This window comes from Eretmochelys imbricata, chromosome 4, assembly GCF_965152235.1.
Source record: "Eretmochelys imbricata isolate rEreImb1 chromosome 4, rEreImb1.hap1, whole genome shotgun sequence".
In the NCBI taxonomy this organism is placed as follows: domain Eukaryota; kingdom Metazoa; phylum Chordata; order Testudines; family Cheloniidae; genus Eretmochelys; species Eretmochelys imbricata.
Window position 1 is genome coordinate 137,659,482 of NC_135575.1, and position 16,249 is coordinate 137,675,730.

The 16,249-nt window shown below is 46.2% G+C and overlaps 1 protein-coding gene across 3 annotated transcripts in view; it reads left to right on the top strand.

Annotated features, from left to right (window-relative positions):
* Positions 1 to 1,815: 1,815 nt before the first annotated feature.
* The window catches only part of PTPRA (protein tyrosine phosphatase receptor type A), a 258,757-nt gene continuing 244,323 nt past the window's right edge, over positions 1,816 to 16,249 (top strand). For all 3 annotated transcript variants that reach the window (XM_077816029.1, XM_077816026.1, XM_077816027.1), the window contains exon 1: positions 1,816 to 2,089. The gene's annotated coding sequence lies outside the window, so the exon portion shown is untranslated. The remainder of the gene's footprint in view (positions 2,090 to 16,249) is intronic.

Here is a 16,249-nt window from a genome sequence, read left to right on the forward strand (position 1 = left end):
TTTTTAAAGGAAAATGTCCACTTTTAAAAGCCATTTTCATTACTCTTAGGACTTGATTCATGATCTTTTAGTGCTGGGGGGTGAGATTGGGACTCATTGCATGTGCCACTCATTGCATGTCCAAACACAAAGTAGAAGCCAGTCTCTGTCCTGACGAGCTTACAGAAAAGACAAGATGCAACAATTGGTAGGGAAACAATGATAAAATCATGATGGTGTCTCTTAAATTATATGCTGGGTTACAAAGGAAAAAGTGATAAGCATATTGTTTGAATAGGCACTTTTATTGTTCCCTGTTTTAGTGCATCTGCAGAGCAGGTGGCAGTTACATCACTGAACACCCAAGGTCAACAAACTAACCTGGGTTTGCTACCTTTTAAAAATGGTAGATACACAAACATTTAAAACTGAGTCTGTAAATAACTTAATTACAAAGAAATCCTGAAGGCCTGCATAGTCTGCCATTCCACATACCTATCTACAATAGTACGAAGGTGCCACTAGGTGGTGCAATGGAGCTAGTGCATTGGGGCTCATCTCTGGGATTCAAATCATAGATTAGGTGGCAAATAAATATTAGTGTGATGTACAGTCACGACAGTCTGCAACACCGTTCAGAATACTAGCAGTTTCAGCTGAAATGAGACCTGGGATTACAAGGACAGGTGAGGAGGTTTGAGGTGCACTGACATAACTATCTTGGGGACCTGGGTCTGGTGTTGTAAATCAGGATCAAGGAGAGTGTAAACTCAGGACTGGAACATCCAGGAATATTGTAGAGACTTGGCAGAGCTAGATGAAGAGCCATGAGTGGAATAACCGGAGGTATTAACATAGGTCACTTCTGTGGTGCATGGGCAGATGCGAAGGGAGCCCAGGATTTGAACATCAGATTGAGCATGTGTCAGGATTGGGATGTATAGGCCAAGCCCTGTGTGGGTGCTCAGGACAAGAAGGGGTCAGGAGGAAGTGCAACTCAGGAGTAGAGAGCACAGGAAGAGCTGAGTATGTGCCCAGCACTAGAAAAGCATAGGGGCTGTAAGTCAGTAGGGTGGGGTGCTGGCAGAGCTATGTGGGTGCCCAGCACTGGAATAGCAGGGGGGCTGTTCGGCTGGAGGTGCACTGGCAGGGCTGTGGGGGTGCGCAGGCCTGGGATTGCAGGGATCTGTGGGTCAGGAGGAGGTGCAGTGGCAGGGCTCTGGGATTGCAGGGATCTGTGGGTCAGGAGGAGGTGCAGTGGCAGGGCTCTGGGATTGCAGGGGGCTGTAGGTCAGGCTGGGGGGTGCACTGGCAGGGCTGGGTGGGTGGGTGTGGGTCTGGCTCTGGGATTGCAGGGATCTGTGGGTCAGGCTGGGGGGTGCACTGGCTGGGTGGGTGGGTGTGGGTCTGGCCCTGGGATTGCAGGAGAGTGTGGGTGCACTGGCAGAGCTATGTCAGTGCCCGGCAGTGGGGCTGTAGGTCAGCCTGGGGGTGCACTGCCAGGGATAGAGGGTGCCAAGCACTGGGATTGCAGCGGCCTGTGTGGGCACGGGTAGCGGGCGAGTAGTGCGCGGGGCGCTTGCCCAGCGCGGACCCTGCGGACCCCTGGCGGCGCGGCGCTGCGCCCCTGTGCTCAGGCTGCAGCAACCTGCGCGCGCCCGCCCCGTCCCCGTCCCCGTCCCGTCACGCGCCCCCCGCCTCGGCAGCACAGTCAAAATTCACAGGACCAAGAAGACGGGAGTCCCGTCGGCGGCCAATCAGCGCGGACGTCTGATCGGCCAATGGGAGGGCGGCTTACAGAGGCGCGTGCTGCGTGCCCCCGCGAAGGAGGCTCCGCGGCAGAGCGGAAGGTGCCCGGCTGGGGACGCGCTGCGGGAACTTTTCTCCTCAGCCGCCGCCGGCCTGTCACTCGCGCGCCGCGCATGGAGCGGCCCCACGGCGGGGAGGCTGCGGGGGCGCCGAGCCCCGCGGCGGGGTGCTGAGGCGGGGAGACCCCCCCCCCCCTCTCCCCGGGGGTGGAGCGAGTGGGGTAAATGCTCTGGCTCCACGGGCCGCTGCGGAGTCACGCCGGAGTCACTCGCGGCTCGTCACGCACCGTCCCCGCGGCAGGGTGAGTGAGCGGGCGGCGCGCCCTGGCTTCCCCCCTCCGGGGGCGGCGAGCGCGGCTCGGGTCTGGGGGCGTCGCGTGTCCCGGGGAAGGAGGGGAGACCCCCCCCCGCCCCGCCCCGCCCCGGATCCGCCTGCGGGCTCCGTGCGGGCGGAACGGGGCGGCCCCCGGCCGGGTGTCTGCGGCTGAGCGGGCTGGCCGGCTGGTCTCCGCCCCGGCCCGGGGGGGCCGGCTGGAGGCGATGGGCTGGGGACGAGCCCCCCCCCCCCGCCGCCGCCGCCGCCGCCGCCGCCAAGGGCGCTGCGGACCTCCCTGTCCATCCGCTGGGCAACTTCCACTGCCAAGGCCCCCTCCGGCCTGTGCGCTGCCCGCCGATCGGCCGCCCCCGGGAGTGGGGTGGGGGGGCGTGAGCGTGGGTCTGAAATGCCCGTCTAGGGGCGGGACAGGTATTCCCAGTGGCGCCCCCCACCCCCGCTCTGGTTAGATCCTGCCTCAGTGCTGGGCTGTGGGGCGGCGCTGGGGGGGGACCCTCGGCTTGAAAAATCCTTGTCCCTGTGAGGAGGTTTGTGGTGCTCAGCTGAAATCTCGCTGCCTTGTTCGGGTTCTTGTACCTTGCCCGTCACCATGGTGTCTAAGGCCTGGTTTGCACCGGAAAATGAAGTCTGCTTAAGTACATTGCTCAGGGGTGTGAAAAAGCCACCTTTCCGAGTGGCACAGTTAAGCCAGCGTAAATCCCCGTATAGATAGATAGCTGTCGGTTCACAGGAATTCTTCCATCCGTCTAGCTACCGCCTCTCCGGGAGGATTATCTGCACCAACAGGAGAACTGCTCCTGTTGGCATAGGTAGTGCCTGACTCCACACAGAAGTACTGTAGCTGTGCAACTGTCGCGCTTCAAGTGTAGACAAGTCCTAAGTGCTTGTCTCTCTATTATGCTATGTTATAGGAGTTGCATTTCACAGCTACGAAATCGTTAAAACCGTTGTTAGTCTGAGGGCTGGCCCTTTCTGGCTATGTGTGCAGTGCCCAAACTCCCACTGACCCCACAAGAGTGGGCTCTTACTTGAGCCCAATCCTGGAAACTGTTCCATGGAGGCACAATAAGGCTCTGTGCATCCATATGGAGCAGGTTGGAGGAGAGGGGCTTGGTGTAGAATGGAGAAAGAGGGATATCAGTGGAAAGTGTTGTAGGCAATTGGTATTAAATTCAGTCCTAGTGTAAACAAGCATAGCTGTCATTTTAGATGATGACTATTCAAGTGATTTATGCTAAGACCAAACTTATTCTTCTGTTTTCTAGGTCTTTTATCAGGTTCAGAGCAGCTTATAGAGTAAATGATCTCAATCAGCTGCCCCCTCCCTCCTGAATACTGGCCTTTGGAAAAACTTTTATTTTTACTTTCTCAGTTCACTCTGATTTTTAGAAATACAATCCCATCTCTTCCATCATATGTATTCCTCACTGCAGGAGAAGAAGTGCAATGCAAAGAGTCCCATATGCAAGATGCTCAGATGTCCAGGGAAGGATTATAGATGGGTGTATAATATGACAAATGCTCTGGTCACCATCCTGCTTCCATTGAACTCAAGAAGGAACTTTTCTGTAGACTGCAGTGGGAGCAGGACTGAGATTTAATTTCATATTTAGGTCCGTATCCTGAACAGTGTAGCCTGCTGTGTAGATGCAGCATTCTGCCCATGTTCCACATAGGGCACGAACAGGGCCACAAATTCAAATGCTGTTAAAATATATATTATCTTACTGGTAGTACTAATATGTAGTACTGTTCATACACAAGCTCTTTATGAGGATTGATTAATTAAGATATGTTGCTGAGACTATTCCCATTCTCTCCACTCATCACCACCTCCACCCCAAAAAGAGGGACAGGGGAGAAAAGTGACAAAGACCAATAATTATTTTGTTAAATTTCCAAGTATAGACAAAACTTCAGATATTGAGGTGGAGGAGGGGTGTGTGTGTGGGGGTGTGTGTAATTTTTTTATACTACAATAGCATCTGGAAGTCTAAGAAAAGATCAATGCTCCATTGTGCTAGGTACTCTACAGACACACACAGATGGTTCCTCCACAAAGAATTTGCAATCTAAACAGACAAGATGGACAAAGTGTGGGAGAGACATTATTGTTCCCATTTTACAGAGAGGGGAACAGAGGCACAGAGTGATTAAGGCTCAGATGGTGCAGTAAGTTCTGTATAACCCACTTGAAGCCCTGCTAATTTCAGTGGGGGTCTGCATTCTTGGTGTCTGCTCATGGCGAGATTATTGCATGGTTGGGGGTCTTTTATGTGATTTGCCTAGGTCACTCACGGAGCTGAGAATTGAATCCAGATCTCCTGAGTCACAACCAAGTGCCTTGGTCCTAGTTCACTGTCTTGATTACAAGACTATCCTTTCTCATCCTAGATACATATATACATTCTACTTATTAAAGGGAGAGAGTGCTGTCTACTGGCTAGAGCAGGGGCCTGAGAGGTGGAGCTCCTGAGTTTTCTTCCTGATTTTGCCAATAATTTGTCCTGTGGCCTTGGGCAAGTCACTTTATATTTCTGTCTCAGATCCCCCATCTGTAAAATGGAGATGACACCTGCCTATCTTGCAGAGGGTGGTATTATGGTTGGCTAATGATCATAGGCTGAACGTTCTGCGCAAGTTAAAAATGGCTGTTAGTGTGTGAACCAGGCCTGTCTTATTTTGTTTAATCCTCTTGTCCCCCAAAATCACCCTAAATGACAGATGAAGAGGAAAGTTATTCTGACATCCAGGTCACCAAGTGGAAAGGAAACTGGAACGAGAGTCTGTGGCCATTTTGGCTGAATGCACTGAGGAAAGTGATGCTTCTGTTAGTGGAAATCTTGGATACAAGCAGAGTGGGGGAAAATAATTCTAGACTCCCTGAACAGCAACCCCCTGCGGTAGTACATGGAAGCCCCCCAGCAGGGAACAGGCCCTATTGTGTTGGGTGCCGTACACAAATATAACGACAAAATAGACTATGCGGGGCGGGAATTAAATGGCTGTGTAATAGACTTGAGTATCAGTGCTGCATTCTGTAACACTGCTGCACTGTTGCATGGTTTAAGCCCCCCAGTGTTGTGTGAAGTTGTTACTTAACATAAGGGAAAACAAATAACAAATGGCTTGAATTAGGGGGCCAGATTCTCATCTGGTATAATTCAGTATGGTTCCCACTGATTTATGCCAGCTGAGAATGTGGGCCTCGGAACCCAACCCTGAGAGGTGCTGGGGACCTACATCTTCTGTGGAAGTCAATGGAGAACCATGCTGATTGCACCAGATAAGGATCTGGCCTTTTATTTTTGAAATCCCCCCGCTCCACCCCACCGCAAAGATACAAAATTTAAAACCTGGAGGTGGGAAGAGACCTGTAGAATTCTGTCAAACATAGCTGATGTCTGCTAAATAGTACGTTTTCCATAGGGTAGATCTCTCCCTACCTGCCTTGGGAGGTGGGATGGGGGTGTGCATGCATATGTAATGTAGTATTAACTGCTCCAAACTTCTGTAAGTAACGCTGGCTTTTGCTCTCCCACGCCTTGGTGGAAAGCCCCAGCTCAGATGAAGATCTGCTTATTTCTGATCATCTGGGATGTCACCAAGAATGGAAAATGTGACAGGAAGGAAGGGAGGCTTTTTTCTCCTGCTAAATACGGAGTGACATTAAAATCTGGAAATAGCAGATATCGGTGTGAAAAGAATCCTGGCCCATTTTAATCTTGCTTCCATTTTAACTAGATCCCAGTGGTTCTTTTGTAAGGTGAGGGGAGTGAAGGAGGGCCCTGTGCTTTGCTCAGCCACTTTGCTGGGTTTTTTGTTCCAAACTGGAAGATGCTAACCCTGCTATGGGCCTCTAGAGCTTAATTCAGTTCTGTCCTAGAGGCTGAGTGCTCTTCCAGTTTTGAAATCGTTGTGTGTGTTAGCAAGAGAGAGAGGGTTCATTTCTATCTGCTGTTGATTAATAGTTTGCTGAGAGCATTCAGGAAGCTCTGGAAATGTTTTTGGGTTTTCTCTTCTGTTTGGTGATTTCTAGAAGAGAAAGAATAATGGTAGAGAGGGTGGCATGCATGTTAGCTAGAACCTGCAATGCTTAGTGCTACAGAACAATCTGACAGATACTTAAAAGCAATGTTGTCCTTCCTGCAGAGAAGTTTTTCTTTTGCTCTGTGTGTATTAGCCAAAATATATTACATTTTTAAAATGTTTTACTGCAGATCAACAAGAGCTGCCTAGGTCCCAGCTCTGTGCATGGGACAAAGGGGATTAGGAATTAAACATGCAATCGAACTGCGGCTCCTCTTTTCCTTTTTAATTTTAACTGCAATTGCTCCAGCATGCTCATAGCAAGCTAGGTGCCTTTTTTAGTGGTCTTTGCAGCCAGTGTGATGAGCAGCCATGTTTGTTCATTTCCTTCTGTCTTCTAAGCACATTTTCCAGGGTCACTTGTGTGTACTCTCCACAGGAGGATTTAATTATTTCCAGCCAGCATCGGAAGCAAGCTGTTGTCATCCTCTCCATACTGCATGGGATACCTGTGAATTATGCAATATAGGATCAAATTTCCAAGGCTGTGGGGGGAGAAGGGACATAAGGGCTGGGTATCAGTATTTCTGTGCAGGCCTCTTCTCCCTCCCCCTTCCCGCCCCTTTCTCAAGGATGCCAAAATTTTTTTATGGGCCACTTAAAATGGAAGAGGGAAACCCGTTTGGTTTCTACCTATAAAAGCCTCTGTTTAAATACAGGGTGGATGTGCTTCCAGGTGTGGCCTTTATATTATCCACCATGCTGATATTTAATGACTACATTCTATGCTGCTTTTGGCAGGTGTGGAACCCTCCTTTTCTCTTGAACTAAATGGAATTTACGGAGTTTCAGGACTGCCCATGAGCGTTTAGGAGAAGGGAGGGCAAGTTGTCTTGGTCTGATCCTGGACGTGGGAAAACTCTGAAAATCTGGTCACGGTGGGCCTGGGACAAATTCTGATCTGACTAACTTGAGTGTTAATTTAGGATGACTCCCATGAAACCAGTAGTTACTCCAGTGTAAAAATGGAGTATGTCCTGGGTGGTGTAGTGGGCACAAATGTGGCTGTTTTGCTGAAAGTCAGGGGAGAGTGCACAGAAAGGTATTGGTAATGGTCCACAGGGAGAGACAGTGTGTCTGGTAACACCCCTACCTCTGCTTCCTCACTACCCTGTGGGCTTGACTCTGGTGGGGAGGCCTGGCTCTGAGGGATTTTGTGGGTAGGGTAGGGGATCTTGCTGTAAAGCTTTGGGTGGGCTGTGGGTGCTTACAAAGACAAGGCTAGACTTTGTCAAATCAGCAGGAACCATGAGAGGTGTTTCTCGTTCCCAGGGACACCACTTCCCTGGCATCTACCTTGATGTATTGTTCTTAGACTAATAAAATATATAACCCTGAATTCTCTAAAACAAAACACAACAATTCTATAACAAAGTGGTACATATTACACTGATCCAGATTATCAGTCGAAGACCAACACCAGCATCCTAATGGAACAACCTCTTTAATCCCCTATGTCCCCAGCCAAACTCTAAAATCCTCTCCAAACTCCCTTCACTGACTTATTCTAGTATGATTGCAGACTAAGTTACAGGCTGTGTGTAGTTTAGAAGGAAAGACAATGTTGTGAGCAATGATCGCTCATACTTCAGTGCTGCTAGTTGGTATTGCAAAATATTCTTGATGTGAGAGAGGTGCAAGTATGAGGAGTTGTGTGAGCTACAGTGGTGATATGCCAGAGCTCCTTGCTCGTCAGTTTTTCAGATGAGATTTAAACCCCCAGGCACTGACCTCTTGTGATCACTGATAGTCCTGTGACAGTTTGGTGGAGTAGACTCATTGTCATCCATGCCGTGGTTTATTAAATCTGGCCGAAATTCCCCAGTTCCTGTTTTAAGGTTTTGTTTGGAGTTACTGTGTCTTAACCAGTTGTTGCTTCCCCTGCAGCTGGCATTAAATGGTGTGCTGGGCTAGCACTGTTCTGGTGGCATTATTAGTTTCTGCAGTATAGAATGTTCTGAAAGATTCTCTAGTTCAGCCATAAACTTTAAGCCACATGCAGGAATCACTAGATGAAATTCTCTGGCCTGTGTTATGCAGGATGTTGCCCTGATAAAGTGGATTCTGTGAGCTTTCATTTGAGATAAAGTGTAGCCCTGCCCTTATTGTTGCAGAGTAAAGCTTTCAAACTTTCCAGGTATAGCAATGTATTCCCACCTCTCTCAGCTCTGTTTTTCTGCCTGTCTACAGATTAACTGTTTTGCTACTATCATGCCATGTCATTGCTGATCACTTTAGTGGAAACACCGAGCTGTTGTATTCAGAGTTTAGGTAGAGTGCTGTCAAGGTGCCCTGCAGTGATTTGAGCATGAGTACCAACCTCAGGGCAGACTGTTAGGAAATGGGGCACAAATCCCACATTGGTGAAATCTAAATATAGATTTATATAAATATAGAATTCACAATCAACCAATTATCGGGTGTAAACTCCTCATGCACTATAACAGCCTTAACATGGAATCACAGACATTTTCCCTTGCCTACTCCAATCTGTGTTGCCACCCAGGTAAGCTTACCTTTGTGATAGTCCCTTAAACCAAGGATCACAACAGTATTCAGGTTCCAAAGAACCAGTCACTTACCTCAGGTCAGTTGCACATTAGATCTCTCACTGGTGCAAATGACCTGGTTTAGATAGAGATGAGGGAAGAGAGGTGGTTTGTCTCCTCTGTTCTCCCTTCTTATAGCATTTCTCCTCTTTTGAGAATCATCTCCAGCTGGGATTCAGGTGACAGCAAGACTGTTCGCTAAAATGTAAATTTCTCTCACACCCCTCTTCCTATGGAAGAATGGCTGCTTACCCAGCTGATTGTCCAGCTGATTTTGTTGACACCTGGCTGAGGCATCTGTTTGCCTTTTGTCTCTGAGGAACTGGTTTGGAATGCTTACCCTGGTTTGGAATATCCCTTAGTAACATCATACAGTAGAATCTTATGACTGTACAATATTGCCACACATTTTACCAGGATAATAATGATCAACAAATTATGAGATTTCAAATGATACCTCACAAGGCATACTTTGCACAAAATTTATCATCATTTTATAAAAGTGGTGAACATAAGGGTAGAATCTGACACAATTTGCCATTACCTTTTTCTTTGATATGGATGACTTCCATGTAGAGCTAGGCACCAGTGTGGTCTGGAATTAGTCTCTTTGGCTAAGTACAACCATGCAAGTGGGCAGTGGTCTGTTAGAACCTTTAATTTTTTATTATACAGTTAAGGCTTAAAGTTGCTTAACAGCCCAAACTATGGTATAACATTCCCTCTCAGTGACAGAATAGATCTCTTCAGTTCTTCACTCAAGAAGGCAGTCGGGTGCCTCATGTCCCCCATCCCAGCCTATGATTAGCACTGCACCTAACCCAACATCAGTGCACAGCGCAAAGGGTTTGCTGAAATTAGGGTTAACTAATACTGGCTCTTTAGACAAAACCTCTTTTATGTTTTAGAAGCCCTTTTCACAGGCCATAGTCCATATCATCTGGTCTGGCTTCCCCTGTTTTTGTAAAGTCTGTTATGGAGGCCACAATGTTGCTTACAAACCTCTGGTAATAGTTGGCCAGACTGATAAGGATTGGACCTGCTCCTGGGTTTGTGGGGCAGGCCAATTCCAAACGGCTTCTACTTTTAAAGGTTCAGGGTGAATAAACCCACTTCGTCCCGTGTCCTAAATAAGTTACCTCTGAGGCCCCCATCTTGCATTTAGGTACCTTGATGGTGAGGTTGGCTTCCGTAGACCTCTGCAATACAATTCCCACATGGTTCAAGTGGTTTTGCCAGGAGTCACTAAAGATACTGAAGTCATCTGTGTAGGCCCTAATGAAGATGTGCAAACTCTGCAGCACTTCTGTGACAAGCCTCTGAAAAGGTTGCCCCTGCATTAATTAATCCAAAAGGCAAAACCTTATATTTATACAGGACAGATTCCAATATGAAAGATGACTTTTCTTGGGCATCAGCATCCAAGGGAATTTGCTAATATCCACAAGCTGCAACTAGAGTATTTATGTACCCCTCAGTAGATCCAGGTCCACTGTCCTTGGTGCAGAGTGTAAGGATCAGGTTGGGTGATGGCATTTACCCTTCAAAAATCCACACAATCTCATGGGTCTTCTCCCTTTTAAGTACCATCACAATAGGAGATGCCCAGGGGCTTTTCGATTTAGCAGTCACCCCCTCCCCATAGCATGCCTTCTGCCTCCTAAATCTTTTTGCATTTCTCCTTTAGCATGGTGTGCTCTGCTAGGGGCAGGGGATGGCCCTGTAGTTTCTATGGAATGCACTGTTTTCATAGTTAAATCTGGTAGGCTGGAAAAAAACCTCCCTCTGGTATTTCAGGAGGGCCAGCATCTCCTGCTTTTGAGTCAGCAAAACAAACTGTATTCACTACCAACTCTCTTTTATGGTAAACTTTTAATCTATTGACATGTACTGTTTGCACAGCTCTTCAGCCTTGGATTTCACTACATTAGAAGTGACCTCATTCGTGCTGTCTGTCATCTCAAAAGGTCCCTCCAAACAATCTTGCATCTTGTTCTTTCTTATTGGAATCAACAACACCATGTCCCCCATCTCAAAAGATCTTTCTCCAGCATGCTTGTTATACCAAGATTTCTGAAATACCTAAGTCCATCAGTCTTTAAATTCTCTTTAAGATGAGTGACATGCTGCCTTACAGGCTGTCCAGACTCTTCTGTATTCCCTTTCCAAGAGCCTCAAATTAAATGTAGAGGTTCCTTCACCTGTCTCTTGTAAAGGAGATCAAAGGGGGCAGACCTTATAGACTCTTGGAGTAATGCCTGTATCTGAATAACAAATAAGGGAGCAACACATCTGTCATTCTCTCATCAGGTAACATACATCTTCAGCGTAGACTTCAGTGTCCCATTGAGTCTTTCTACCAGAGCATTAGTTTCTGAATGATAGGGAGCAATCTTTATATACCTCACTCCACCCAACTCTTATAACTCTTTTGAAAATGACAGACATGAAATTTGCACCATGGTTTGACAAGATTTCCCTGGGAAAACCTACTGTGCTAAAAATGATGAATAGGGCAGCAGCAGCAGAGGTGCTGGAATAATTTTTATAGTGGGGATGCTGAGAGCTATTGAACCAAACTGTAAACCCTGTATAATAATGGAAACTACTTCAAGACATAGGGAGGGTGGAGGATGCTGCAGCACCCCCTATGGCAGCAGCCGCAGTTTCGGTTTCTGTATTAGATAGACCTGTGATTTCAGGATAATTTCTGGAAGGTCAGGATAGGACCTTCCTTGTTGGCCAGGATGTAACACCTTCTATTGGATATCAGCACTTCACACTAGTTAACGTCTCTTGTGTCTGGTGATCTATACAGTTACTGAGGCTTACACTGCAAACGCTCAAATACTACCTTATCATATGGGATGCAGATGTTATAAGTAAGATTAATTGATGGACAACTTACAAGCATTCCATAAAGTCTGAGTACTAAACACATACTTACAATTCTACTGTATATTTTACCAGTACCAATGCACAGGTGAGCTGGACGGATTTTAGCCATGGTATTTGTCAGTGTTCCACCTTGGGCTGAGCTGGCACCTGGTCTGTCAGCATCACATGTGCTATCAGCTATCAGTCTTCTCTCCATCCACAATCTGACCACAGAATCTTACTACTTAGAGCTGCATTTTACTGGTGGGTGAAGGGTGGATTAGATGTGTATAGATACAGGTGTCCTGTGTGTGTGTGAAGTGCTTTGGGATTGAAAAAAGAATTAGACAGTTACATGGATAATGAGAACATCAGAAATTACATTAAGTAGGATTAATATTACAGGTTTGGAATATAAACTCTTGTACTCAATCACGACTGAGGGGATTAGGAAGAAAGATACCCTGCATACAGGGTATTTCATGACTGGCCTCTACATGGTTCCATGTATCTTTCTCTGAAGCAGCTGATACAGCTACTGCCAGATACTGGTCTGGTATTGCAATTCCTATGGGTCTAACTTTTGGGATGAAAGGTACAAAAGTTAGTATTTATTAAAAAACCTCTTCATGTCACTGAGAACCCTGTCTTCAGATACTTGTGACCTTGTTGGGAAATGTTAGCATTAGTGCAAAGCAGTGCCTTGAAACCTGTATTTACAATCAAAACTTTCCCATATCCTGAAAATACTTGTTACCTGTAGCATTCCACCTCCAGCTACATGTCTTCCCTACCATCACTCCTAATCGTTCCTGTCCTTCATATCATCATTGTTTTTGTTCTTGGTTAACCGTCTGCCAAGCTCCCTCTTCTCCTCTAAAATGCTCCTAGAAACCTCTACAAAGACCATCTGTAACCTTCTATCTCGTACTATCTTTTACCTGCTTGTGGTGTTGGACTGTAACATCTTCAGGGTGGGGTTATTTTGTCTCTCTTTTGTGTGTGATAGCACGGTCTAGCAGCTTGGGGTCTGTTCATGGACTCTATTGACAGATTGTGTGACATTGGTATGTCTCTTTCAGAGATGTTGAGCAGCCAAAATTTGGATTAAAGTTAGTGGGAACTCTGATACCTCAAGGCCTCTGAAAATTCTAGTTCGTCTCAGTGCTTCAGTTCCCCCAACTATGGAATGGGAGTAATGCTCACCCAGATGAGTCAAATGTTTAGGGGTTTGTCAGAGACAAGTGCAAAGATTATATGGGTGGGGCTAAAGTGCAAAATATTACTTCATTGTAAACAATGTGAGCACTTTAGCCCTAATCCTGCTGTTGGATCCACCTTCTCCTATGCCAGTGTGCACTTCCAGTGAAAAATAGAGCCCTTGTAAAGATCCTAGAAAATAATTCTAAACCCTACCTTTTGTCCTAAAAATCGACCGCTGCAAAACTATGTACTGTACAGTATAGGAAATAATCCTATGTATCAAATGTAATAAATACCAAACAGTACAGTTTTTAAATGCCTGTCACCATTCACTGCTGAGACAAGGTAAATAAGTCTTATCAAATAATTAGATATTTCAGGTTCTAAAATTGTAAAGCCTGCCTTCCTGAGAACTGACTAGAGTTAGACACACAAGTGGGTAGTTCAGGTCCAAAATATAGGAACTAGGATTTCTCCTGCATATGCAGAATACAAAATCGATATCCTAATTCTAGAAGCTTCAATGAGGATTAGGATCCCATTGTACTGGGCATTGTAGTACACATAGCACGAGTAGTTTCTGGCCTGAAGAGATTACAGTGTAAATAGGTAAGACAGACAAAAGGGTGGGGGAAAATGGTGCAACATGTATGCTGAATGATGGTGGGCAAAAGTCATTTTTGTTCCAATTTTTGTGTTTGGGTTTTTTCAGTTTTAAAATTGCATTGCAGAGGATGAGGTTGGGTGAAGGGATGAGTTAATTGGAGCAACGGAGTGGGATAGACAGTGGCTCATTGAACCTGAAGAGAAGGGGAAAGGGCTGGGACTGTGTGTCTCAAACCAGTGGATCTGGGAGGGGAGGGTGCAGCTTGGATCAAACAGCCAATCAGTAAACTGAAGAAAGTGCCCAGAGTTAATATTCCGAGTCAGTCTGATATCACCAGTATCCAGGGAGAGAGTCCCTCTGACAGCAGTCCTGCTTTTTTTGGAGCTTTTTTTTTTTTTTTTTTTTTTTTTTTTTTAAATAGCTCCTCTGAGCGCATATGGCTGGGGTAGGTGGCAGGATGGGACTAGTGCCCTGGGCATGTCTGGCTTCAGGGCTTGAGAAATGGGGTCCCAGTTGGGCTTCATATCCTTCCCTTGTTGCTGATCCCGGGCTTATTAGTAACGTTTCCATAAATATTGCAGACATGGAGACATAGAGCATGAGAAATGGAGGTGAAATTGAGTAGGAACAAAAGTGATATTAATGCACTATTAGTGCACTAGTAACAAGCACTGGATCTAGACTATTCTCAATGGTAGAAGAGGACAGGACAAGGAGTAATGGTCTCAAGTTGCAGTGGGGGAGGTTTAGGTTGGATATTAGGAAAAACTTTTTCACTAGGAGGGTGGTGAAGCACTGGAATGAGTTACCTAGGCAGGTGTTGGAATCTCCTTCCTTAGAAGTTTTTAAGGTCAGGCTTGACAAAGCCCTGGCTGGGATGATTTAGTTGGGATTGGTCCTGCTCTGGGCAGGGGGTTGGACTAGATGGCCTCCAGAGGTCCCTTCCAACTCTGTTATTCTATGATTCTAAGCAAGGTTTTCATTGTATAATCAGAGACAGCATCTACCTTGCATAGTAAGTTAGATCTTTCCATTTTAATAGTCTAAGGTATTTTTTGCATGAATAAGATCTTCAGAGTTGCTTTAAGTGATTTCCCAACTCCCTTTTAAACTTAAGTCCTCTCATCCACTCCTAAACAGAGCTTCTTGTTGGAAAATCTTCTCTCACCACCCCAGCCTTAAGGGCTGCTGGGTTGTTCCATGGATCTGTATGATCCACTCTAACATTACCGACAGGTTTCAGAGTAACAGCCATGTTAGTCTGTATTTGCAAAAAGAAAAGGAGTACTTGTGGCACCTTAGAGACTAACCAATTTATTTGAGCATAAGCTTTCGTGAGCTTCAGCTCACTTCATCGGATGCATACCGTGGAAAGTGTATGTACCGTGCACAGTATGCGTCCGATGAAGTGAGCTGTAGCTCACGAAAGCTTATGCTCAAATAAATTGGTTAGTCTCTAAGGTGCCACAAGTACTCCTTTTCTTCTAACGTTACTGCTGGCTTAGTGGAAAGCATTAACATAGTCTGTGGAATTGGGTTAGTGGAACTGTGGGCTTGTGACTTCTGTTTTGTCATAGAGGTGCATACAAATAGCTGTGACAACTTGTGATGGCTAAGATGGTCAGCAGACGATATAATGGGTGGGGCGGGGGGAGAGATTTCAGATGATTTGAAGCCCTCAGATTGTGCGCACAGCTAAATTATATAGCCAGTTTTATTACTGATATAATATTCACTAATCTGTATTAATGTTGCTTAGAAGCTCCGACTGGGATCGGGGGCCTTGTTGTAGATGCTGTACAGATACCTAATAAAGACAGTCCCTACTGAGAGTTTACAACCTAAATACACAAGGCAGACAAGGGATGGGAAGGGAAACCGACTTAGAGGGGAAATGACTTGCCTAGGGTCATGCGGTAGGTCAGTGGCAGAGCCACGGGCACAAGTAGAATAAAACCCCTGTCACTTAAGTCTCAGTCCTGTGTCCTATCTGCTGGACCACACTGCCCTTATCCTTCACACCCTGGTCCCTTAGTTCAGGGGTCTCACAGTCCTGGCCTGGGAGCCGTCTGCGGCCTGAGAACCTCCCCACTGCAGCTGGTGAAGGAGAGACCCATGCAGGCACGCTGCTGGCTCTGTCTGTTGCAGGCGCTGGCCCCCGCAGCTCCCATTGGCTGGGGGAGAGGGACAGAGATACCATCACTAGTCGCTGGGCAGACATCTAATGTGTCTAAGTAATTTTTAACTTGTTTTTTCCTATTTTAGTCTCTGATCCTACCTCATTTTCACAGGCATTCACTATGTTAGACGTCCAATCGCTACTAACCTTTTTGGTGAAAACTGAAACAAAAAAAATCACGGAACACGTCTGCCATTTCCACAGTTTCTGTTATTGTTCTCTTCCCCCCCCCATCCCCCATCCTGTTCTTGGTCTTCCTTTTGCTTCTGCTGTGTTACCCTTTATGTCTCTGGCTAGTTTAATCTCATTTTATGCCTTGGCCTTTATAATTTTGTCCCTACATACTTCTATTAGTTTGTAATTTGAACTAGTTTCAACTTTTTGTAGGACTTTTTTTTTGAGATTCAGATCATTGAAGAGCTCCTGATTAAGCCAGGTGGTGGTCTCTTGCCATATTTCCCATTTTCTCTACACCATTTACTCTTGTGTCTTTGATAATGTCTCTTTTTTTAGACAAACAGTTGCTAGTTTTGGTTGTGGTGGTTTTTGTTGTTTTTTGTTACAAGCTGATATAAAATGTTTTTTTCTTCATCCTTCCCACCCTTAAATGTGGCAATCCCTCCA